Genomic DNA, 27,089 nt, shown 5'->3' with positions numbered 1-27,089 from the left:
GCATCTGCGTCACTGCCAGAAAAAGCCCCATTATGTCCTTGTGCATCTCCCTCTCCTTTTGCTATTGGGACTCCTGGGCATTTGTCCTCTCCACTCTTTCCTTCTGCAAGCTGTCCAGATGTTCACCCTCCAAGGCCTGTGCTAACGATCTGATGAAGCACTGGCTTGCAGGATCTCAACAAACATGTCATCCTGCTTCCTATTCTTTGTCCTCCTTATCTGGCTCAGGCATTCTACTGATGTGGAGGAGGAACCCCTTAAGGCCATAATGGCAGCATCAGCAAATAAAACACAGAGGTAACATTGTCAGTATAGTCACAAAGGAAAGTGAAACTTCAGATTCAGCCCTCCCTTACCTTGCTCCTCTAAAATTTTAAACAAGACATAATTATTGACACCTCTGCTTAGGACTGTTTGTGCATGGCACCACTCACAGCACCAGCCAATGTGAGTATGGGCCAACAGGGGTGAGGAACATGAGGAAGGAATTACTTGGTTGCATGAAACTATGAGTATACTAGCACCATTTTGCACAGGCAGTGGAAATCTCAGTTTTGCAGGTAACAGGCAGAAAAAGCACTGCTGCTGTTGACATTTCAAAGCTGTTTTGGCCCTTACGCTGCTAGTCTGTATATTGCAATGGTGCCTGTTGAAGTTATCATTCAGTGGTATGGAGAAATGTTCTACCATGGAGGAAGAAATAAAGCTGTCATCCCTAGTAGTCTTTGGGAGAAAATTGTGGAGTACCTTCATGAAAGTTTCATTGAGATCTCTCATGAGGATTCAAGGGACATCCCTATGCACATAAACAAACTGTTCTGCATGCCTCCATTCTCCTCATCTAACTGTACAGAGCAATGAAAAGCAGATAACAACTCTAGCTATCTTTGTTGTACCACTACCTCTTATAGCAGGAGTAAATTAATGCAAAGTCGATAGTTGTGTCCTGTTAAGTTGGGGGCACCATCACTGCAATGTGACATAAATTTACACATTTACCCGAAGATTCTTCCACAGCATCGAGCTTGTCCGTGCTCAACTGCCAGGACTGATTAGACTGCTGTGGAGTCTCAGACATGTCCTGCCTTATGACACAGTTGGACCTCCAGGTCGTATGTCCCCCATCTTCCTCCTCCACCCTGCTGTTCACACCAGGAGCCTGTAATTCACACTCCTCAGAGGTTTCCCACAGTAGTGGTGGGATCTCCACCGAGGATGGCACACAGCTCATTGTAAAAGCAGCAAGTCTGTTGCTCAGCACCAGATTGACTGTTGGCCTCCCTGGCCTTCTGTTGTGCCTGCCGTAGCTCCTTGGCTTTCATGCACCACTGCTACTGGTCCTGCATCCCTCATGTAATGTGCTCATAGATGTTGATATTTCTATGGCTTGTTCAGAGCTGTGCCTGCATAGCCTTTTCTCCCCACAGGCCCAGGAGATCCAATATCTCCTGTCTTCTCCTAGCCAGGGAGTGTCTGGAGTGTGCAGCTGGCATGGTTTGTTGGGCAGTTGCGCACAACACTGGAGAGCTACTAGGAGTGGTCAACAAGCAATCAGGAAAATGCATTTTAAAAAGTTGTGGAGCTTCATGGGTAGAGTGTCCTTCTGGTATATTGCCCCCTGGGCTGTGGAGTTCACAACTGTGACCAGAGAGGTCACTGTTAGGCACTGTGAGACAGCCTCTGGAGGATTGTTATGCTCAACATAGATAACGCAGTATCTACACTCATGCTGCATCGACCTCAGCACATCGACCATGGCTCATTGCCAGTTGGGGAGGTGGTGTTACTATGCCTGCATAACAGAGCACTTATATCGGCGGGAGACAAATTTAAGTGTAGACACATGTACAACTAGGTTGATGCAAGATGGCTAACATTGACTTAACTTTGTAATGTAGACCAGGCCCACACAATGTGGTTGTAACTGTGTTGATTCAAGGATATTAGAGAGACAAGGTGGCGGAGGTAATATCTTTTATTAGACCAACTTCTGGTGGTGAGAGACAAGCTTTTGAGCTTGTACGGAAGCTGAAGAAGTTACCCAAGGAAGAGCTCTGTGGAAGCTCAAAAGTTTGCCTCTCACCAATACAAGATATTACCTCATGCACAGATTATGCAAGACTATCCTTAACTAATTATGGCCCTCCATGCTCGTTGCATTAAAACTTGAATAAGTAGTCCTTGAATTATCCGCAGGTGATCTTTCCTCTTTTGCTGGCATATGCATTTAGATCCTAAATATACACCTACATCAGCATCTTTTCTGATCCACTTTATAAGCATCTATTATTGTCATCCATTGCCTTCTTTCAGTTTTGGGATGAAGCACACTGGTCAATGTAAGGCATCCCTTTGAGATCACTATCAGACTGTAGATAAAGCACATCAGCCTACTGATCATCAGAAATATACACAAGAAATAGGAAATTATGAAAAAGATAGCTGAAGCTCTGCCAATAAAATAATATTAGACCTCTTTCTGTATGATTGCCTGTATTAACTTCCAATCAGTCATTAAAACTGGTTACCTTTAATTTGAGTGCAGTCATATTGACAGTATATAAGTAATCTGTAAATTAGGAAAGCCTTCAGTTGTGCGATCCCTGTAAATGAGGCAGGTTATATTTAGCAGCTCCTTTTTCACAATGAGAACCAGAGGTTAGGTACTAATATTCCTGTTAGCCATCTCCAGGCCTGGGCATAAGCAAACACACCACTGAACATGTCACCTTCAACTGTATGACTTCTGTCTAAAATTCACTTTAGGCTCTTTAACAGCATTGCTTATCACCTTTTCTATTATTAGCTAATAATGGAGAAAATTATAAGGTTTCTAATTCAGCAAAGCTGCCATTGACTTCAAAATTTGGCCCAAATTATTTAGACGGCAGATAGTGCTATTTAATTTTAGTGTTAACTACAGTTATTCCTGCTGTGTTTTTACAAACCAAAAAAAAAAAAAGTGAGTTTGTTGCAGAAACTGCATCAAATTACAAAAGATGGGGTAAAGAACAATTCTTTTCAAGGCTCTGTGTCTCCATTTTTTTCAAATAGTCAGCCTGCTCTCCAGCATCAATACATGGAATTCATTATCCTAGGGGATTTTTATCTCCCCTCTAAAGTTGTAAGTGAGTGCACTTCTGTTGCTTTCCCATTACTATCCTTATATAGGATTACAATGATTCATAGCGCTGCTAACCTTGCGAACTAACTATATATACACAAAGCAACTTCAGACACAATGTTACTAAAATCATCATTGCTTCCACATTTGAGGAGCATTAAGCAAAGAGAAGGCAATGATGATAGCTCTTCCATTTGAGAGCTTACAGGGAAATTGTCAAAGTAAAAAGTGGCAACTAGGTACCTAATTCCCAATTACCAGATACTTTCAATGGCAGTTAGATGTGCAGTTACCATGTATGAGTCTCTGAGTAAACTTTAAGAGAAGACACCACTTGCAACTAGGAAAACAAAAAGAGCTTTCAGTTTAGTAGATGTAAGGATCAGATTCTCATTTATGCTAGTCCCTTTGCACAAACTCTATCAGTATAAATCAACCTAAAAGTAGGCGTACATGTCATTTGCTTCCACAGCAATTACACTGCCAGAGTGGCCTTAAAAGGGCATTGTTGCTAACCCAGTAAAGATAGCATCACTGTGTGCCCTAGTGTAAACAGCCAGCTGGCTTACAACAGTGTTTTCAGCAATGTGCCAGTTAGACTTCTCCTGGGAAGATAATACAGTGATGAAAACTAGGCAGAAGCCAGTAGGCTATCTGCATTAGGCCTCCAAATATTGCTAGCATTGGCGATGATGGAGAAGGGCTTTTGTGTCAGTGACAATTTGATCCAATGTTCTAAATACAGAACCTCACTTGTCTACTGGGCCACCATAGATCCAGTTGACATTCCCTGGTGGAAGTCTACATGGACTAATACTCCAGAGTGTGTCAAAATGGGGCCTAATGTTCAGAGAGACCATTTCATTCCTATAGTGCTTCCCAAATAACCAGCTGCCTAGCATCATTGTTAGTTCTGTCCATATCCATGGCAACTGCCCTTTTTAATACTGCTGCTGTAATTCCTGCACTAAATTTCTACCTTAATAAATGAAGGCCACTTCTGTTTATAATCCAGATGTTACTAGAGCCTGACAGTACTAAAGTACCTACTAAGTCAGCTGCAAAACTAAAGCTCTTTCCAAACAAAACATGAAAATAGTTCTTCCAAGAGAATGAATAACATATTGGTGCTCTAATTTACAGCTAGGAGGCTATACACATATTATGTTACAGCACAGCTTGCTGAGATATCCACAGGACATTCACATAGCAACCCTATATAAAAGTCGCAGTAAGATTTTTTTTCTGTATTTTAGGAAATAATACATGTCACAATGTATCGATTTGCAAAATAGCTAAAGAATAAAAATATTGTATACTTTATCTTAAAAGAATAGAACACACATATTTATAAATAAAAAATCTATAAGTTATGGTATCTTGTTACAAAACTGCTGAACATATTTAGAAATTTTTTCTGGAAGCTGCTTTGTATGGATTCATGGCAAAACTTCATAATGTTGAAGGAGTGGTAAAATTCCAAAGCTGAAAATTATATACCTAAGCACCTGTCACACAGCATCTCTCAGACTAAAATTAAGCATGACTAACTTCAGCCAAAAGAGAATTTTTGAGAAACTTATCAGAGACTGAAAATAGTGGTTTATAAGGGAAATAAAAACTTTTATGTCAAATTAATGCTAGCACATGATGTTGCAAATACTGCAATAAATTACATTTCACAAGAGTAACTGAGACAAGACATAAGAATATCTTGTATACACCAATTAGTTTGGCTAATATCTAATTAAAAAAATTAGAAAACTAAATCTTTTATTATATTCCTAGTAGAGATCATACGTTACTTTAAACTCCTCGGGCAAGATTGTCAGATAGTGTAAATCAATATAGATCCACTGAAGGTAATGGAATGATGCCAATTTACATCAGCTGAGGTGCTAGTCCTTTTGTGATGCATGACCAGAAATGGTTAAATAACCTGCAGGATAAATAACTCAAACTCAACCGTAAAGACAGATGGGTAGATAATGTTTGTGTTTTGTGTATTTACATATATATCGGTAGAGGTCAACAATGTAATCGAACAGTCCCTGTCTATACTGTATTTTGTTAATTCGGAGATCAAAATGAACTGTAAACATAGGATATTGCTGTATTTATCTCTTTTTGAAATGTATAGCAAATCATCTGCGAATGGTGGAAAATCAAACAATTATATTATATTAATCCATGTGAATAATTATCCATAATACTTAGGAAATGGGTCCACTTCAAAGTCCCAATGAGTGTCTATTGTTCGCCTAAGGACTCCGAGCTGTCACAAGAGGGCCTGAAACTGTATAAAGGACCCCGGGTCCTGATTCTGTCATTTCAGATCTGTTTGAGGCTTCATGCAGGGGAAGCCTAAACCATAAGGACTGAGATCCCAGCCCTGACTGGACCACCCTGAATATAAACATTGGACTATAATCTGTGAACTATTTCTGAAAGAACTCTTTGCATCTACAAAGCTCACCATCTGAATCTGAATCTCAAGATTGTTCTTACATCTGTATGTATACTAATATTTTAACCAATTCTCTCTCCCTTTTTAAATAAAATTTTAGTTTAGTTAATATGAATTGGCTGCAAGTGTACATTTGGGTAAATTCTGGAATATTCATTTTCCTGGGAGGTAATGTGTCCAATCCTTTGGACTGGTAGAACTTTTGTATATGATGAATAAGATTTTCAATCATCCTCATCATATTTGACATGGATATCTGGGTGGAGGCCTGAGGCTTGGTTACTTTAAGGGAACTGTGTTGTTGGTTTCTGCGTAACCAGTGAGGTATTATAGAAGATGTTTTGTGCTGGTTTGATAAATCTAAGTATTGGAATAGCCACCAGCTTTGGAGATTGCCCCATTCTTTGCAGTCGAGCCTAACTGAGTGACCTCAGTAGGCTCCCCTGGAACTCCTGTCACACCTTTATATAAGTTTCAGGTTGTTTCCCTCTTCACAAACACTTATTTTCCCATGGATCAAAGACTTAGAGACCTGTCCTGGTTTTACCATATGTCATTTGCCTTCAACTGCATCCTCAGTAGTGAATTTAAGTCAGCCTCCTAGCCACATACTAATGATTGTATATCCAAGTTTTAAGTAACCTTAGTTTCTCCAAAAACTGTCTAGAATCTTAACAAATGCAGGGTTTTTTTTCACAAAGTCAGTTATGTGACTGCTTGTTCAGCATCAAATTGTTCCTCAGAATGTGGATGTGACATTTTGTAATACTTGAAAACTTGCTGGTATGGAGCAATAAAATGTGCTGTTAGCATATAAAGACATGAGTTTGAATATATCTTTAAAATTACAGTGATTCATCAGTAGAGAGAATATAAATCATTGTGTTTGATGTGATGGGTAAAAGCAGCAATAAAAGAAACCAAGTGTTCTCTCTTCAATGTATTTGTGGTATTTGTAATACGCTTAGATGGTCCATCTCCATATTATACATTTCTTTGCAAGGCCCTACTGGTTACTCCATGTTTTGTTGACTATATCACTACACATTTTTCCATTTCTAAAAATTTGCCATAGAGTGATAAACCGTCCTTATGCCAAGAATCCAGTTTGGATAATTACCTGCAGGAAGGAGACTCATTCTACTGGTCTGTTTTTCATGTGAACATGATAGGGTTAGTGTATCCAAAAGCAATATAAAATGTGTGTGTGCTCTGCAAGTCCTCAGATATTAATATTTCAGGGATTATAAATAAAATTTCTATAGTATAGAAATTATCTAAGGGTTTTTAAATTGAATTCTTTAGAGATTTAAGCATGTAAGGAGTTAAATGCAAAGATACTTTATTGAGCAGCAAGCTGTGCTCGAATTATGGGAAGACCGGGTATTGGAATGAGGTAGACCTCCTTACTATTTGTACAGGCTGCCTTACTTTTGTCTTTTTCAATGGTGGCAGGAGAAGTTGTGGGGTGTCCTCCTTACTTCTCACCAACATTCCCGGTATATTGTGTGCATGCGAGGCCTCTCAACAAACTTCCATGTACTACTCATGTTACTAAACATGCCACTATCAACTTCTTCTTGTCTCTGGCGCAGGCCCTGTGAGGGCCAAGCCAGTGTCACATGTAATGGTTTCAGACACAGTATTTAAGTATTTCCACAAGTTCCATAACATGGCTATAAATCACAAAAATATCATCAATAAACATGTACTATCTCAAAATGTGCTGTCAGAAATTGATATTTGATCATATGAATCTGTTTTCAAAAAGACCTGTGAATAACATTATATAGAACTGAAACTTTGCTGATCCAAAAGCCCACTGAAAGTCAGTTGGAGTTTTTTCCATTCATTCCAGTGGGCTTTGAATCAAGCCCTGATTCCATTCCTTTTCAGAAGGTAGAAGATGTGCTCATAGCAAAATATATGTATGTATATGAATTAAAATCAAATCTGTAAGTAAATGTATGGAGTCTGGTAATGCTTAAATTAAAGGAATACTTAACACTGGAAGAGCCAGCATTTGTTCTCCTTTTCCTTCATGTTTGGTGGCAAACTGCAGATAATTCTTTATATTCCTGAGCTTTTCCTTTAAAAATAAAAGATGTAATAATGAAATTTAAAAAACAAACTGGCATTATAATGACAAACAAAGAGAACAATGAGAAGAAAACACATTTCAGTATCAAGCCTATAAGGAATTATAGATGACATCAAATTAAATGTTCTTAAAAACTAGCAAAATTACTTTGACAGCGTCCTTTAAAACTCTGCATGTTCCTACTTAGGCTTGATCTAAACTGGGATGTGGGGGATCGATCTAAGATATGTAACTTCAGCTACAAGAATAACGTAGCTGAAGTCAATGTATGTTAGATAGACTTAGATTGACTTACTTCGTGTCCTCGTGGCGCGGGATCGATGGTCACCACTCCCCTGTTGACTCCGCTTCCAACTCTCACCCTGGTGGAGCTCCAGAGTCAACGGTGAGCACGTTCGGGGATTGATCACCACCCTCCAGATTGGCGGGTAGTGTAGACATACCCTTAGACAGACACTGGCAACCTGTTAGCTCCAAATGATATATTCTACCTCCACTGTTTTATAATCTTGTGCACAATGTCTATTGTATTCTAATATCTATTTTTACCCATAATATATACTGCCTTATTGGCAAGAATGTAAACCAATATTCTAAGGGAGCATTAACAAGAACAATGTTATATCTATCCTTTCAAATCTCTCATTTACAATCACATAGACATCAACTCCATGGGTGCTCTGGGGCTGGAGCATCCATGGGGAAAAATTAACAGGTGTTCCGCATCCACCAGCAGCTAAGCTGCCCCCTCCTCGCCTCCTTCTTCCCCCCGCTTCTGAGTCCATCTCGTCCCCATTCCTTCTCCTCCCTCCCAGGGCTTCCTGCACCCCTGCCACCTAACAGCTGTGTGGCAGTGCTTAGGACTTTCCGGCAGGGAAGGGGAGGAGCGGGCACGGCACACTCAGGGGAGGAGGAGGAGAAGAGGCAGGGCAGGGGCGGGGACTCGGGGGAAGGGGCTGGAGTGGGGGAAGGAAGGGGCGGGGCTGGGGTAAGAAAAGGCAGAGTGGACGGGGACTTTGGGGAAGGAATGGAATGGAGTTGGGGAGAGGGCAGTACAGGGTTGGAAAGAAGTGGGGTGAGGTGAAGCAAGGGAGGGTCAAGCACCTGTGTACAATCAACAAGGAACTAACCAATTCCTCAAAATGTATGCAGATTTTCACTCATTTTTCAGCAAGTGGCACAGTATTTTATTTTTTTTGTTCAATGTTTAGAGTGTCAACAAGTATATATGGGCCAGCTTGTCCCTTTCTGTGCTAAAACACATGGAAGGGGATTAAAGAGGATAAAACCCCTGTGAAGATCCCATCACAGAGTTCCTCCCCAATTGTTCTGTCAAGTGGTGGGTTTGACCTTCCCAGGAAATGGCTGTGGGACTTGCTTCCAAGGGTGAAGGAGCCCCAGAAATCCTCAATCTTCAGGCTAATCTCTGCTGTGCTAAAGGAGAAAATAAGAAAATATATGTCCACCAGCATCTTTAGTATCTGGTATGATATGAAGATGGTATGCAAAAGTAGCTGACTTCCCTACTTTTCTTTCTATACAGGAAGGATGAGATCTGAATGTGAATGAATTTGGTAGCAACCTGCATAGAACTTCGAGGGAGGAGCACATGTTGCAGGAAGGAAGAGTTTAATTTTAAAAACATGGAGTGTTCTCATCCTATTACTCAACATGTAATATGTCAGACATGCTTAGATAGATAAGGAACTCCTGTCTATGCTATTTAGAATGGAACGAGTCCATCGGTTCACTGCTGGGCACAAGATGGATGTGTAGTCTGATCACAAACCATTAGAAAGCAACATAAAGAAACCTCTGCTGAGTCCACCTAAATGACTAAAATGCTTATTGAGACTGTAGAATTGTTAGGTACTGCCCAGGAGGCTAAAATATCATCACATTTTAGATAGGAGGCTCAAAGCAGTCTAATAAAGTACCAAACAGGTGGGATTATACAGGAAGTATATCTGTTGCAACTCCAAAGTTAGCCATATCATAAGGACCAAGTGTCACAGAAGGTTACCCCTATTACCAGGTAAGGGATGTGCTGTGTGTGCAAGATGTGGTTTTATTTAAAACAGACCTAGCTGTAATCCCATCAGATTAAAAAACTGACATGAGATGGAGTCGTGCTTCACACCTGGGGATAGAGACATGCCTGGGTGCATAGGTGCCAACTCCATGGGTGCTCCAGGGCTTGATCACCCATGGGGAAAATTAGTGGGTGCTCTGTAGCCATGGCAGCCAATCTCCCCTTGCCCTCTGCCCCACCTCTTCCTCCCCTGAGTGTGCCGCATTCTTGCTCCTCTGCCTACCTCCCAGCACTTCCCTCCTCACTGCCGCCAAACCGCTGTTTGGCAGCGTTAGCACACTCTGGGAGGAAGGCGGGAAAAGCGGGAATGTGGCATGCTCAGGGGAGGAGGTGGGGAAGAGGAGGGGCCTGGGCAGGGATTTGGGGAAGGAGTTGGAATGGGGGCAGGGAGGGGGTGGAGTTGGGGTGGGGACTTTGGGAAAAGAGTTGGAATGGGGGCGGGTCAGGGGTGGGAAGAGGTAGGGCAAGGGAGGAGCCGCATGGAAGGGATGGAGTGGGGGAAGAGCGGGGGTCGAGCACCCATAGGAAAAAGGAGAAGTTAGTGCCTATGTCTGGGTGTGTATCTACTGGCCACGCATGAATGTCCAACTGAGAGTGTGCATGAAACTGCACTAGATATGCAATTGAAGGCACATTTTGCAAGGCATTCTATGCTTGGACACTGGGCCACAATACACTGCAACAGAATTCAAAAAATTTGGTGCCAAATGTTAATTTGAATACATGATGTTTTCCCACAAAACAATGGGAAGATAGAGTCAGCAGTAAAGATAGCCAAGAGACTGATGGCCTAGACAAAATAGACAAGAAGGGATTCCTATCTGAGAATGTTGAGCCATCATACTACGTCCTTCCAGGGACTAGATACTACCCCAACACAGGGACTGATGAGTCAGTGTGACTTTATCTATAGTACAATTTCAATGGCTAAACAGCTATGCCCTCTCAGGTCTCCAACCTGGGGACCTTTTACACTGCTTTGGTGTGAGAACAACCACTCTTGGCCTGTTCACACACAGCCTCTACCATGCAAAATGATATGAGTGCTCTAGCCAGTCACTTCTGATTTATATAGCAGAGTGACACCAGCAACTTCCCAGAAATGTGTGTCTTGTACTGCCCAGTAGCCTCCTGGACAATACGATCTCATAGAAAGTCCATGATTTCATTAACAGAAAATAATATGGACAAACACTGTTATCTCAAATGGAGGTTCCAAAACCCTTCAATCCAAACACAACCCAGTTTAGCTAAAACAGTAAAACAAGTTTATTAACTACAGAAAGATATATGTTAAGTGATTACAAGTAATAAAGCATAAAAGTCAGAATTGGTTACAAAGAAATAAAAGGTAAAACACAAACTAATACCTAACTTAACAAGCTAAGTGAATTTAAAGCAAAACGATTTTTCTTACCACATGCTTACAGTAGTCTGGCTGAATTCCTTCACCCAGGACCTTTCCCTAATTCAATGATGTTTCCTTTGGCTTTCAAACGTTGGTGCCATGAGTAGAGCTGAGGAGAGAAAGGTGATGTAGGGTCTCTCTTACTAAGTTTTATATCTTTTCCTCCTCTTTGAGAATCATCTCCAGCTAGGGTTTAGGTGACAGCCAGTCTGTTTATATGGGAACCCCCAGGTGTTCCATTACCAAGATGAAAAATTCTCACTCACACCCTTTTTCCTGCCAAAGAATGGCTGCTTAATCAGATGATGGTGCATTTGATTTTTTTGATACCAGGCTGACGCAGCAGTGTGCCTTCTGTTTCTGAGGAACTGGTTTGTACCGCTTGGAGCATGTCTCATTAAAGTCAAACAGTGGAATTTTCTCTCTTTACATACAATGTTGGCATACATATTTTACCAGGATAATAATGTTCAGCATACTTTGTACAAATTTATCATAGTCCTGTAAAAAGGACGAACATAAAGGTACAGACTGTCACAGTTAGAAAACCAACACTCTGTTTTCCAGGAGGGTAGTCTGCAGCAGCCCGACAGAGAAATGAGAAACAAGACACAGGAATGGTTCAGAGAATACCAGTCTAAGCAGGCATCCTGCTTTAACAAAGGAGCCAAGAACCCGAGGTCACTACATACAAGTGAGCAGGCATGGGTCCAGCTATTACACAGACCCACAATGAAATAGCAAAAGGCAACAGTCCAAGCTGGAGTGGGGTACATGCACATGAAGTAGCTACAGACTAGTACAGTGGTGGAGTCAAAACTGAAGATAATTGCAGAGTAGAGGCAGAAAACTGGCACATCTGGTCAGACAGAGCTAAGGCCAAGATTTAGAAAGAGCCTTAGCCATCAGCTGGTCCGACATAAGTCAGAAACAAGATATATGAACAATGTAGGAGACCAACAGGATGCCATCCAACTGAATGAAGGCAGAAACAAAGTGAAAACAAGTCCCTCACCAACAGTGATAACAACAAGCAAGAAGACCAGTACACTTGAAGGACTATACGCCCAAAAATGCTGCAATGAGATGGTGTAAAGGCAATGTCTCATATTTTTAAATGTAAAAAATACTTTTGCAAATGTGATTTAGGCTCCTAAATCAGTCAGGCATTGCAGTGTTGAGTGCAATGACATCTAAATACCTTTAAAAATCTGGGCCCATGTCCCTAGGGTGGGCTATGTACCAGTAACATCTGGCCCCAGCAAGTCAGTAAATGCTTGCACAAAAGATACAATAACAAAAATTGTTAAAAGGAAAGACATCACACCCTCCATGGCACTTGAAGGAATGAGTAAGATTGTGAGAGAGAAGTGTTTGGAGGAGGCACCAGGAAGCTAGTCTGTGTGCACACGCCTAGAATGTCAGCTGCTGTTGCAGTGCTTCTATAAATAGCTCTTTCAGGAAACAGCCAATTTAATTTTAGAATCATAGATTCCTCTAAGGTTACTACTCAGCACAAGATAGTTGAAACAATCCCCTCAGTATGTTCTTTTGGGGCAATTATGCAGTCTCTTTGTTTATTTATTTACAGCAAAGTGACATTTTGGATGAGTCACAAAACAATTGAATTCAGAAGCAAGAATCTTTAAAACTGAAGGAGTCCATGCTATATCACAGAATTTCTCAAAGCAACACCTCATGTCAGTCACTAAGAAAACCCTCATATTGGAAAAGACAAAACTGGTGAAAATTTGTTTTGAAAATGTAATATATCTCAAAATAAATTAAATTTGTGCACTCAATAAGATCTAGGTCCATAATTCAGAAATGTTAGGACTACAGAGAATTCTGTTAGTTTGCTGCCAAGTAACACCTGGTCCTAAGAAAGAACCTTTTCTTTTAACATTGCTCTGTGAAAACTGATTCTTATCCAGGTTAATTTTCTGAACAAATTAGAGTACAGATTAATTTAAGAACAGTACAATTATACCAGGAAAAAAAAAAGACATAACTGAGAATGTAATGTAAACAGACCCACAGAAATCAAAGTAAAATTAGCTTATAACTAGAGAAAGTAACAATTTGTATACATTCACATTTTATTATGTTATTTTAAAACAATTCTAGAATCTGGCCAGAAGGCCAGGTATGATGTTTGATGACCTCCTGGACATAGAAGAAAGAAAGAAAGAAAGAAAGAAAGAAAGAAAGAAAGAAAATGTATATTTTCAAAGTATCCAAAACAAATATTTGCCAAGGTTAACCTAAACAGCCACTAGATGTATAAGACTGTTATAAGAATAAATAGCTACTGTTACAGACCACTTATATGCAGTAATAGCACATTCTCTTAGGAGAGGCAGTATTATTATTAATTATTATTTATTATTATTATTACTGATTATTTTGTAATCATAAATCTTTTTGTCATGCAGTTTATTTGTGTATTTTACATTCACAGTAAGCAACAAAAACATATTTATCTAGACTACTGTTGTTATTGAGGGGCAGGACAGGAATTTATCTACAGTACATGTTAAAATGTATCAAATTTTAAGAGATACTGAATGTCAAAAGACTGTTCCGTGCTTGCAAAAATCACAGTAGTGATTCTTCCCTGAAAACCAGTAGCTCTTTGAGGATATGGCATAGTGCCAGATGTTAAAACTTCACTTAAAATCTCTGGAGTCGGAAAAGCAATTAGACTTTATCCCTCATCTCTTCCATTCCAGAATCTCATTACTAGAGTTTACAGAAAAGTTTGTGCTGTAAGTATTACAGCTTCTATTTTTTAAAAAAGGTGATATTTAAGGAGATAGTTTTCAAGAGATGGTGGAATGTGGTTGTAATACATACATACAATACAGAATGGAAAACTATAATAATATTTCTTCTTTGCGTCTGGCTTAGTTGTTGATATTAGCTAATATTTTCTAGACTTTTTAGTGGCATTGCCTCAAAAATCTCTCCAGCTCCTTGATCCTACAGACACTTATACATGTGCTTAACTTTACCCAAGTGATCCATTCCATTGGCTTCAGTGGTGTTACATTGTAATTATTCCAGAGCCCTGAGACTTGCTTGAGATCCCTGTCTCCTGGGCTGTCACTGAGCAAGTGAGACACCGTCCTTCTGGGCGTGGAAATTAACTGAGCCACGGTAATGGGATTCAGGACTCACAAAGCAGCAGCATCACAATAGTTCCTTATGTGCTGCTGCTCTCCATGTGATTCTGTGTGATATATGTTTAACAATTGGGGGTAGCCATCATTACAGAAGTTCTAACTAGACTTGGGGTTATAGAAAGTGTTACATTTGTCCCCCGCTTTGTGTTTCTGATGCATCTGAGACAGCGAGACACTAGTGAATTGATCACTGGTATGTGGATGAGATATGGTAATTTTCCATAACAGGAATTTAAATCTAATTTTCATGATTGGCAAATATATTTTTAGGGAGAATTTGGATTTCTAACTTATTCCGACATACAAGACCAAATCTTTGCCCCTGTCCCCCTTCCCATCCAGCACCCTTTGCACCACTGCTTTGGTGCCTTTTGCACTACCAGGCTAGTTAGGGAATCCCATGGGATAAGTACTATTGCACCCTGAGTTATTTTCTTTGCCTTCCCCCCCTCCCCCGCAAAGTCCCTAGATCTTTACCCCTAGATCATTTCTGTGCCTTATGTAGTTGTGTATGCATTCAGTCAGGACCTAGGCCCTTTTGTGCCATGCATAGTACACAAAGATAAAAACAAGATGACCTCAGACAAGAATCTTACAATCCAAGTAAGCAATAACAGCATTTCAGAATGAAAGGCCCCTGCACAAATAGCCTTGCCACATCTGCTCATGTGAGTTTTGCATTGTCAAAGGGGCAGATTCCTGTAATAAGCAAATTCTTGAATTATTGCTAAATGTTTGATTGACATTTCCCTGTTTTGTTGTGCATGCCCACTACTGACTTATTGTTCTTTTTTACAGTTAATGGTAATCTCACCACATATTTTATTTATTGTTTTATTCAAACTTCTGATTTAGTTTAAAACTTCTTCTAACTCCTAGTTTAGCAACAAAATGGAAAGCACCAGATTTCTTTCTTTCTTTCTTGAATCATTCATTTCTGTCCAGGAGGTCATCAAATATTGTACCTATATCATTCCCTCTGTGGCACCTGGCATAGGCCACTGTTGTAAGACAGGATACTGGGCTAGATGGACCATTGGTCTGACCAGTATGGCCATTCTTATGTTCTTAACTAAGCCAGGCACTTCTACATGAAGCATTGGGTGTGTGGGTATATGCTCTGAAAAGTATTCAGATAAGCAGAAAAACATCCACTTCAGCTTCCATGAGGCTAATTAGTTTGGATGTATATCGGAAGGAAAAAATGAGTAATTTAATAACTGCACAAACTACTAAATAACTTGAAGCTTCAAAAGATTGCTGGCTAGAAAAAATAATAGAAACTATTAGTGTGCACGAAGAGATTACATTTTAATTTATGATTGCTAGGTTTTATATTTTCAATTAATGTTTATTACCTTAAGTCTAAAAACAGAATTTAGCCACTTAAAATTTAAATTTCACTTTGTGGTAGTTTCCTGGGCTGAGGAAAAAGTGTTCAATCAAATCAGCTACTGTCTTTTGTATCATTTTATTATGCTGGTTTTAAATTCCTATATCGTCTCTCTATCTATCTAGACTTAATTGATTATGCTTTCTCTTTCACTATGCTTTCTGGGCCTTGTTACACCACATATATATTTTTCTTTTTTGACATTATAATAATCTCTATCATAATTGCAGTGCTACAGAGAGAGACACTCTAAAGAGAAAAAGCACTGAAGAGAGAAGATGGAAGCAAAGCAAAGCAAACCAAAACACAATTTGGTGAAGGAAAAGAATTAAACAATGAAACAAATGTAGATTGAAATGCCCATAACATATTTCTTTTGCCTAATAGTATTAAAAATTGATATTGTTTTACCCATTGCCCCTCAAAACGAGTAAAATGACAGTTCTTTCAGATCATTATTTGGGGGAGAAGACAATTGGCTTTGATGTGGGCTCAAAAAGTGAATAAGTAGAGAGAAGAGCTGGGAAATCTCATCCTGGTGGCTCAATATCATAACTGAAAAGTAGTGCTGAGATTTCATTTGAGACCTTCCATTTGCCAGTTGTTAGATCTTTGGACTCATCCTGCATTACTATGAGCCTAGAATCCCCTTAATTCCAACTGTCAAAAGTGTTACAGGAATATCTGATTCTGGGCTGTACATTCTAGTTCACCAAAAAATGTCATGTGAGGTCCTAAGTGAAAGCCAGGGTCACATCGGTCATTGCTATTGTTGTACAATGTATATACAGACATTATGTAAGGAGTTATGTATGTATACTGAAACTATGTTCTTAGATGCTGTAGCATAGCAGAGGTGGAGAAATAGGTTTCCTGGCAGAGAATGGATGTTTATTTACCTGTCTCTTGAATCTTTGATTATAAACTTATGATTATTTTCATTATTATGCACTCATTGTCAATCTAAAGGGCAAAGTAAGGGCTGGCATAGCTCAGAGGAGAGCTCTTGGGTGGCTAACAGGCTGATGGTGTCAGGAAGCTGATACCCAGTTAAGCACAAGCATCACTCAATTGGGGGAAGTGAGGGTAACAAAGTGACTCACAATCCTGGCTATTGTAGCCAATTGTTTTTATTCAATTACTGGCATGTGATATATGCCATCATGTGCCAGCAATGCCCTTCTGCCATGTACATTGGATAAACTGGACAGTCTCTATGCAAAACAATAAATGGAGACAAATCAGACATCAAGAATTGTAACATTCAAAAGCCAATAGGAGAGCACTTCATTGCTCCCTGGACACTCAATAACAGACTTAAAAGTGGCCATTCTTCAACAAAAAAACTTCAAAAACAGACTTCAAAGAGAAACTGCAGAACTGGAATTAATTTGCAAACTTGACACCATCAAATTGGGCCTGAATAAAGACGGGAGTGGCTGGGTCACTACAAAAAATAATTTTCCCTCTGCTGATACTCACACCTTCTTGTCAACTGTTGGGAATGGGCCACATCCACCATGATTGAATTGCCCAAATAAATTTGTTAGTCTCTAAGGTGCCACAAGGACTCCTCATTGAGTATGTATTAGGTATATAAGTAATGCAAGGTCTGCAGGTTGAGGCCTGTAAGATTTCAGCTTAGCAATAGTAGGCCAAGGAGAGTTGACATAAGTAGGTGAGTCAGGAATAATATACCAGGAAAATTACAAGATTACTGTAAAGAATGTACCAATGGGTGATGTTCTGGAATGTGTGCCACAACGTACAATTGTAACATCATGAGAATTTCTGCAGTAATGACAGGTTACCATGGAGACTTGTTTATATAGATGCATAATGAGAAAAAGGGGAACTAAGAGGATAAGCTATGAAAAGCAGCACCCCAAAGTGTGTAAGTATAGATAAGGTAAAGGGGCTTGAACACCTCATGCATATACATAAGGTGTTGGGTGTGATTATAACACAAGATAAAAAGGGTTCCCTTATATGGATAAGGAGGGAAGACCCCCATCAGGAGATCCTCCACCAATGGCCACCTATTGAGAGATTCACCTGACCCCATGATATCTTTCGGGATGTGAGTATGAGTACATTTCTGAGTATTTCACAGACTCTCTTGGTTTTCATTTATATTCATTATTGTGACATTGATTATCTCCTTAATGAAATGTGTAATACAAGCACAGTTATTCAAGTGTAGATGTACTTGTGGTCACTGTATTTGTTTTTCATGTGCTCCTTGAGTCTCCAGACCTAAGGACATCCCTCAAGTAATTCCCAAACTGCTGATTTTAAAACTGTAGCAGCATACAGGATGGACTCACTCACTAGAGACAGAGAGGACTATTGATTAATATATCAACTCAAAACAAATAGAGGCTACACTACCCCGAGAATCATCACAACTAGGAAGCCACTGGATGATAGTTTTATTTGTATAATACAACTGTTTCAACTTTTCTTTATTGGCTATTGCTAACATGAGAACAGCATGGACATGTTTGCGGGTTTACGAACAGCGAGGCATGTAATCATCTTTGAAAGATGTCATTGAGGGTGACAGAAGTTGGTCTAAATGCTGACTACCATGCAAGCAGACAGACATATCAATGAGACTGACATAAAAGGCAAGAGCGGGTTTTAGCACAAAGGATGCAAGAGAGGCTAGTAAGCTAGCTGTAGAGAGGCAAGCCAGAGTGGAAACAAAGGAAAGGGGAGGAGCAAACCACAATGGAATGACAGCTGGGTGTCACAGTGGGTGATAGCTGTCGTGGATGAAAGTCTGCAGATATATCCTAGCTGGGAGGAGCCATGGCGCGTGAAGAGGTAAACAGCACCAGTAATAATATTGGAAGTTTAGGCGTTCTAAACCTATTTATTAAAATACATTGCAAAAAAGGGTGATAAGGAGGAGACCTTGGGGGATACACCTTCTAATGCATCAGTTGGATTCCAGACACTTGGTCAAGCTTTGGCATTTCAGATTCTAGTGACAAAGAAAACAAAACTGATGATTAAAATTTTGTATATATGTACATACACTAACTTTTTTACTTATTTATTTAATACCAGGAATGTATTTACCCTTTTTTATTATGCCCTTCGTAATGTATATACCAAGGTTTGGCAACCTTTGAGAAGTGGTGCGCTGAATCTTCATTTATTCACTATAATTTAAGGTTTCCCGTGCTGGTAATACATTTTAATGGGTTGAGAAGGTCTCTTTCTACAAGTATATAATATATAACTAAACTATTGTTGTATGTAAAGTAAATAAGGTTTTAAAAATGGTTAAGAAGCTTCATTTAAAATTAAATTAAATTAAAATGCAGAGCCCTCCAGACCGGTGGCCAGGACCTGGGCAGTGTGAGTGCCACTAAAAATCAGTTCACCTGCCAAAGGCAGCACACATGCCATAGGTTGCCTACCCCAGTATATACTATCAAAATGATGCAGGTAAACAGTACGTACAATTTGGTGCCTAGCAATTACATATTTACAGTCGAAGACTGTAATTAATTATGCAGATTTATATCAGCTGAGAAACTGGGCCACTTTCTGATATCCAAATTTTACAAAAGCTTCTGCTGAGGATTTAATGTAGAAATGAGGAATGCCTTTATAATCCATTTATCCCTTAGGAGTCTGGGTAATTTCCAGAAAGAAGGTCTAGAAACTGGCATGTTTATTAAAAGTTTGGGGGCGTTAACTAGGATCATGGTACCAGGGACAAAGGAGAGATTCTAGCTGCTCAAAATTAAGGTGCAATGAGCCTTGAATTCCTTTGCTTCCATCCTGATGGGAACCCTCTGAACCTGACTCACCTCCACAGTGTGTAGCAGTAGATCTGCAAACTAGCAGGATGTAGAGAAAGTAGCAGATTAAATGTTCCTTGCACACTGGAGAGCATTCAGTCGTGTGGCTAAAACGCTAAACTGTGTCGCAGAAAAGGCAGGTTCAAGAGCCACCTTGCTACACAATTTAGCAAATTGCTTAATCTTTGTTTCACTTCCTCATCTGAAAAATGTAGATAATGATACCTCCTTTCCCCACACCTTGTGAGTTTAAACTACAAACTCTTCAAGCAAGGTGTGTCTTAGGGTTTGAATAAATGGCAATATTAATTTGCAGCAAGTCTGTGTACTGTGGATTCACACAGTGGTTTGCAGTGAACTAACTCACCCTTTAAACATGGCTTTAGTATTTATTTGTGCAGTGTCTAGCACAATGGGCCTTTATCTTGCTTGGGATCTCTTGGTGCTATCATAATACTAAGAATAAATAATGAAGGAAGACAAATAGTATTGGTAATTTAGCATATACATTTGCATTTGATGTAATTTCATTTTTGGAGATTTCGTTTTACCTGACAAAAATAATCTGACTCAGAACTCAGGACTGCTCTAGTAACTTCTCCTGGAATGTTGCAGAATTTTAATTTTAAAATTCCACAAATACCAAAATAAAAGCACAAGAGAGAGAATGTGTAAAACAATTACTTGAAGGATACTAGGAATTATTGCAAAGTTTATTGGAATACCAGAATTACTCCAAACCAGAGTTTTGTGCCCAAAGTATTTAAAGATATAAAGTGCAAATGAATTCTAATATGCCTGAAACATGGTTTATAAAGTAACAGTTTGAATGTTGTTAACCAAGACCTCCTCAGTAACACTGTGCACATGCTCTATGCTCTTCAACGATGCTCTATAGTACACCTAATACAAGGTCAGGGCTGGAAAGTCTTGAGATATATGACAAGAAGCTACATTTTTGAACTTCTGAACTGTATTATGCTCATGCATTTTTTCCTTAAATGATGGAATTTATTTTTGAGCTAACAACCTTGTAGTTATGGGTGATAAAGCAATTTTATTATAGAATACTATTTTCAGATGCTTATAGCTTTCTGAAAAAAATTATTCTTTGAGCTGAAAGGTCTCCTGAATTGTTGTTCACTTGTTTTTCAGCCACAGGCATTTTTTTTTAATCTGAAAATGTGATATTTTTTTTTAGTAACCTGTTGATCTTTTTTACAAATTAAAACCTTTTCCAGTCCTGTTATAAACCTGATGTCTGTCTCATTTCAGCGTAGGGGTCTGTAAGCATCTGCGACCAGACACTTGTGGGTATCTTAAAGTCTTGAATGTAAGAAAACTGGAACAGCTGCCTTTATTGATAGGAAAAGGTTATAAACCGGCTAGCTCTTCTTCAGATTCCCTGTCCAATTCACACACTAAAGTTTGGGAGTCGAGCTTTCAGCCCGTGAAGGCCTGAATCTCCAAGATGCTAAGCATGCTTTTCAGCACTTTCTATATGTTCCATGGTTTTGATTACATTGCTTTATTTTCTAGAATTTTCTGGAATTTGTTACCTCTTTGTAACTCTATCACATTATCTTTCTAAAGATCATCTTTCTCACTCTTTTTCCAGCTTTAGAATATCTTGGACCCAGATCATTTGGCTTGGGAAATTTGCCAGCCATCTTTTATCTCTGATATAAATATACACAGAATAGTTTGGGAGAGTGACTGTTTTTCAAAACCACAGGCAGCAAGAACAAGGTTGTCTCTTTAATTAGACATCTCTGTTGTCTGATACCAATTTTTGAATTTTTGACTCACTTTTTTTTGGGGGGGGGGGGGGTTTCAGGGATCCAGTATGCTAGCAGTCATTATTTTACATGATCACATTTTTCTATATTCTATACTGTAATTTCACCACTCAGGGAAAGAAACAACTGTATGAGAAAGCAGCATATGCAAGATGTCTCTTCACTTTTGTCTTTTTGCCTCTCCTGACAGGGAAGGTTATCCAGCAGTCCCAGACTGGTGCAGAGGAAAGCTGCAGAAACAGATTAATTTTCTTTGCTCAATATTTTTTTTTCATCTACCTTAAAACAGGAACTGTAAACATTTTGATTAATGGATTGAATGGTTGCATAGTTTCACTGCAGCTCCTGTAAGTACTACTGTATCTTTTGCTAAAATGCTATTTTGTAACTCCTTAGAGCAGGGCTCCTCAATGAATCAAAACTGTGATGTCAATTCCTCTTCCAGCAAGAAGAGTAAACTTGGCTATTAACTACCCCAACCCGTCTCTCTGACAGACAAATGCACCACTATTTCAAGATTGTGATAAAATCTGGATACTAGGCCTTTACATTGTGATAACCTTAGGTCCTGGATTTCAAGTCAAGACTTTGTGGATTAAAAATTTGTTCTTAGTTACACCAAAACCTAAAAGAACAAATCTGAATGATTAATTTAGGGCCAGATCCTTATTCTTTTACAACTCATAGCACTATACTTCACCTATAGTTTCATTGACTTGAATAATATAGCTATGAAATAAGATATGAGTCAACATAATCAAGGAGATCAGAATCTGGCTCTTACATTGTACCTCAGAAGAGGAAATTCAAACTATTATTAAATCTATGCAGTCTGGCAAATCTCCAGATCTGAACTGGTTTCCTTCGGAGTTCTACAAAGTATTTCAGTACCTGCAAAACCCTATATTCCAGCCTGTGATTCAAGGAAAATTGAAAATTGGAAGCTTCTCATGAGATATGAAAATTAGTCTAATTACTGTCATACCTATGAAAGATGGAGATGCTCTGCCTTGTTTAAATGCCCCATGCTTTTTCAATATGGATATAAAACTGATACACCCTGATCAGACTGACTTCAAAAGTGGAAGATTTTCTTTTGGTAATCTTTGACATTTTATATACCTGACATACTGTGATAAAATGTTCACTTGCAATCCACAAGGTATTCATTAGAAACAAATGTCTATTCATAATTGCAATGCTAGAGAAGTTTTAATTTGGCAAAATTACACAAATGGATTTCAGTAATCTAATCAATAATAATCAATAATTATCTCTGTTACAGCTAACAGTATAATCTGCATTTAGGAACAATACCAAACAAAACTGTCCTTTTCTTCTCTTATTCCAATCAGTGTTGTACTGGAATCATTAGCAATGAAATTAGAGCTCCTCCATGCATCTCTGATATAAAATTAGGAATCTCTGAATATAAGACATTAGTGTATGCAAATAACATCTTACTGACTTTCACCCATCTACCAGGATCCATTTCTAGCCTATTAGAACTGGTCGCAGCCTCTGGTAGTTTTGCAGGCTACAAAATAAACACACAGAAAATCAAAATTTAGGCCATCATCCAAATTCCTAATCACACTCCTTTACTTAACCAAACAAATCACATACTTGAGAGTTATAATTTGCTTCTGATCTTAAAAAAATTCTCTTCCATCAACATTGCCCAGTCTTAAAACAGTTCTCTAAACTTTTGGGGTTGTATACACATGTCCTTTATGAGTCAAATAAAAATTCTAAAAATGAGTATCCTCCCATATCTGTCAGATACACTGAAAAAAACAATATATGGTGAAAAATTTTGGCACATTTCTCTGAATTATTTTTGTTGAACAGTGTTGAGGAACAGAATCTGCAAAAGAGTATAGATTATTCAGTGTCTGCACTACCCTCTATGGAGCCATATTTACAACAGTAACATACTTTTAATTCCATCCTGGTGGATATGTCTCTGCAGTGACTTGCAACATTGTAAGTTGGTGGTGGTACTTCTATAACCTCTCGGGTTTATGTCTATTGGCTGCAAGACTGGATATATGCTAGTGGAAAAAAAGCTGAATACAGACACTGAGGAATTGAAGGAGTTCTTGAGTCTACAATTTTTCATTTCAATGCCACTTAAACTGATAATAAGAAGGACTTTAATATACAAGAACAAAAGAAAACCTAGTAATTGTACAAAACAGGGATGGTAAAATTGTCAATAACAGTGAAGAAAATGCAGAAGTGTTCAAGAAATACTTCTTTCTTTGGAAAGAAATGGAAGGCTTATAGTAATCATGAAATATTTTTCTATTCAAACAATAACTATTCAGTGTGTTAAAGGGCCAGCATTAAAGTTAACATTTTTAAATATGCAGACCTCGATCACTTGCTCCCAAGAGTGTTCAAAGAATTGTCTAAGGTACACTCTGAGCCACTGATGTTGATTGTTCATATTTAACAAACCTTGAAATACAGGGGACGTTCCAGAGAACAGGAGAAAAAAAAGTGCTATTTCAATATTTTAAATGGATAAACAGGATAACCTACCACTGAACCTGGGTGAAATCATGGAAAGGCTGCAATCCGTAAAGAATTAAACAATGGCACCATAAGTAATGTCAATTGCGTTATTTTATGGAGTATAGGTCTTGTCAAGCATATTTCATTTCTTTTAATGAGATTACAAGTCAACTTCTGTTAGATATTTTACTTAATTGTGAAAGACCTTCTGATTTAAAAAATAAACACTATACAAAATCAATGCACATATTAAATGGATTAAAAACTGGTTAACTGACATCTCAAAGTAACTGTAAATAAAGAATCATTCAATGGAGTTATTTCTAGTAGGGTTTCACAGGGATCTGTTCTAGGACCAATGCTATTCAATGTCTTTATATTTTCTCCCAGTTCACTGATAAAATCATTGCTGGTAAACTTTGCAGATGATACACTGATTTGTAGAATAGTAAACGATGGTGAGGACAGGTTAGTGTTACAGAACAATCTGGATTGCATAGTAGGGTGGGATCATTTGAACAATTTGTGTTTGTTATGCATTGTTAGATGCATATATGTAAGAAACAAGAATGCAGATAGTACTTTGAGGAAGAGACTATAGTTTGGAAAACAGTCACCAGAACAGGACTTAATGGTCATGGTGGATAACTAACTGAACATGAGCTTCCAACGCAATGAGGTGGCTAAAAGCAAATGCCATGCTGGGTTGGATAAACAGGGTAATATTTGTACAAGGAAATGTAGATGATACTAGTGAAGCCATTACTGAAATACTGCATTCAATCTGGGTGTCCACATTTCACAAAGGATGTTGAAAAATGAAAAGAGTTTAGAAAAGCGTTACAAGAATGAATGCATGTCTGTAGATCCTGTTTTACAGTCCAAAACTAAAGAAGCTCAAAGTATTAATCTTAAAAAAAGATATAGGTAAGATGTGATTGGCTGTGAAAAAGGTTAATGAAATCCTAGAATTGATCAGGCAAGGGATTTCCAGTAGAGATAAGTGTTATTACCATTATACAAGGCACTGGTGAGACCTCATCTGGAATACTGCATGCAATTCTGGTCTTACATGTTTAAGAAAGATGAATTCAATCATATCTCCCCTCAGATATGATTGTTTTCTATAAATACACCAGAGACATAAACACCAGGAAGGAAGAAGAGTTATAAAGGAATCTCACAAAACTGGGTGACTGGGCAACGAAATGGCAGATGAAATTCAATATTGATAAATTCAAAGTAATGCATACTGGAAAACATAATTCCAACAAGAAACACAAAATGAAGAGGGAAGAAAGAGATCTTGGAGTCATGAAAACATGTGCTCAATATGCAGCAGCCAAAATCTAACAGAAAGTTAGGAACCATCAGAAAAGTTTAATAAGACAATAAATATAATGATGCCACTACATAAATGTTTTGGAGGGGTAGCCTTGTTAGTCTGTATCCACAGAAACAATGAGTCCAGGTGCCACTGGACTCCTCGTTGTTTTTGTATAAAAGTTTGGTCTGCAACTTTTACCTGAAAATCTTTTCCTCTTGCTTGGGATACAGGTTTCAGATAGTTTCTACAACTTTTTCTTAAAGTAACCCCACACGTCCTCCATATTCAGATCCTTGACTTCTTCATTCCCATCCACTTCCTACCCACCACCCTTAATTTTTTTATGTTTGACCTTTTGAAATCAAGGAGTCTAGTTGCAGACCTTTTTTTGCTTATTCTTTCATTTACTTTAAACTGAATTCACTCACAATCACTCAAACCAAGGTTGTCATCTACAACCAGTTCTTCTATGAGGCCATTGCTACTTATAAAAACTAAATCTAAAATGGCATCATCTCTTGTTGATTTGGTGACAATTTGGTGAAGAAATCTGTCAGCTATCACCCAGTAATATCTGGGTTCTACAGTTATTAGTAGTACTTGTCCTCCAATCTATATCTGGGAAATTAAAGTCTCCCATGATCACACAATTCCAAGTAGTATTTATTTCATTAAAATATTAAAGAGGTCTCTATCCATATCCAAATTGGATCCTGAGGGTCTGTAGCATACCACAAGCACTATACCAGTGCAACCTCTGTTAGCTTTCTTCTCCAAAGTGATTGTGGCCCAAATAGATCCTGTTTTATCCATTCCATCACTTCTAATTTCTTTACAGTCTACTTCACCATTAAAATACAATGCTATTCCACCACCTTTACCTTTATTTCTGTCTTTCCTGAACAGAACATACCTTTCAATACCTATGCTGCAGTCATCACTACTATTCCACCATGTTTTTGTCATCACTATAGTATTTAATTTCACTTAGGGCCACCCTGAGAGGGGGGCAAGTGGAGCAATTTGTCCCAGGTCCCGAACCCACCGGGGTCCGGCGAGTCGCTCCGGGTTTTCAGCGGCACTTCTGCAGCAGGCCCCTCACTCACTCCGGGTCTTAGGTGGAGAGTCCTTTGGTGCAGCAGAAGACTCGGAGCGAGTGAAGGACCGGCCACTGAAGTGCTACTGAAGCCTCGGAGCAGCGCCCACTGAGTACAAGTGCCACCGCAAGCGGGGGGGTGGGGAGAGAAGAAAGAAAAAAAAAGCGATCGGATGCAACTCTACCGCCGCCGCTTCATTCTTCGGCGGTAATTCAGCAGCGGGTCCTTCCAAGAGGGACCTGCCGCTGAATTGCTGCTGAAGACCCAGCCCTGCCCCAGGCCCCCTGAATCCTCTGGACAGCCCTGATTTCACTTCCTTTACCAGTAGTTCTTGTGCCTTCATTTTGTTACCCAGGCTCATTGCATTTGGTGTACAGACATCTTAATTGTTTCTGCTTGGCTTCATCCAGATTCCTTGCCGGATTAGGTACAGTCATTCTACAGCCATTATTGCCTACCTGACTGTTAGTGTCGTTGGTTTTGACACTATCTTTCCTCTTATTGTACATTCTTCTATCCCTTTTTTTCCCTTTCTCCATTGCTGTATCCTCTCATACTTGATTTTTCTCCCTCTCAATATTAGAATGTGGTGTGGTGATTACACAAGCATCTCCCAGCTATTTCCCCTGAATTCTAAATTTAAACTCTTTTAATCAGTTACACCAGCCTCCACCCCAGAAATCTATTTCCCTCCCTATTCAGGTGGAGTCCATCTCATGAAAACAGTCCTCTGTCCATGAATGCCTCCAAGTGGTCAA

This window comes from Chelonoidis abingdonii, chromosome 1, assembly GCF_003597395.2.
Source record: "Chelonoidis abingdonii isolate Lonesome George chromosome 1, CheloAbing_2.0, whole genome shotgun sequence".
Classification (NCBI taxonomy): domain Eukaryota; kingdom Metazoa; phylum Chordata; order Testudines; family Testudinidae; genus Chelonoidis; species Chelonoidis abingdonii.
Note: the sequence above shows the minus strand (reverse complement) of the source record.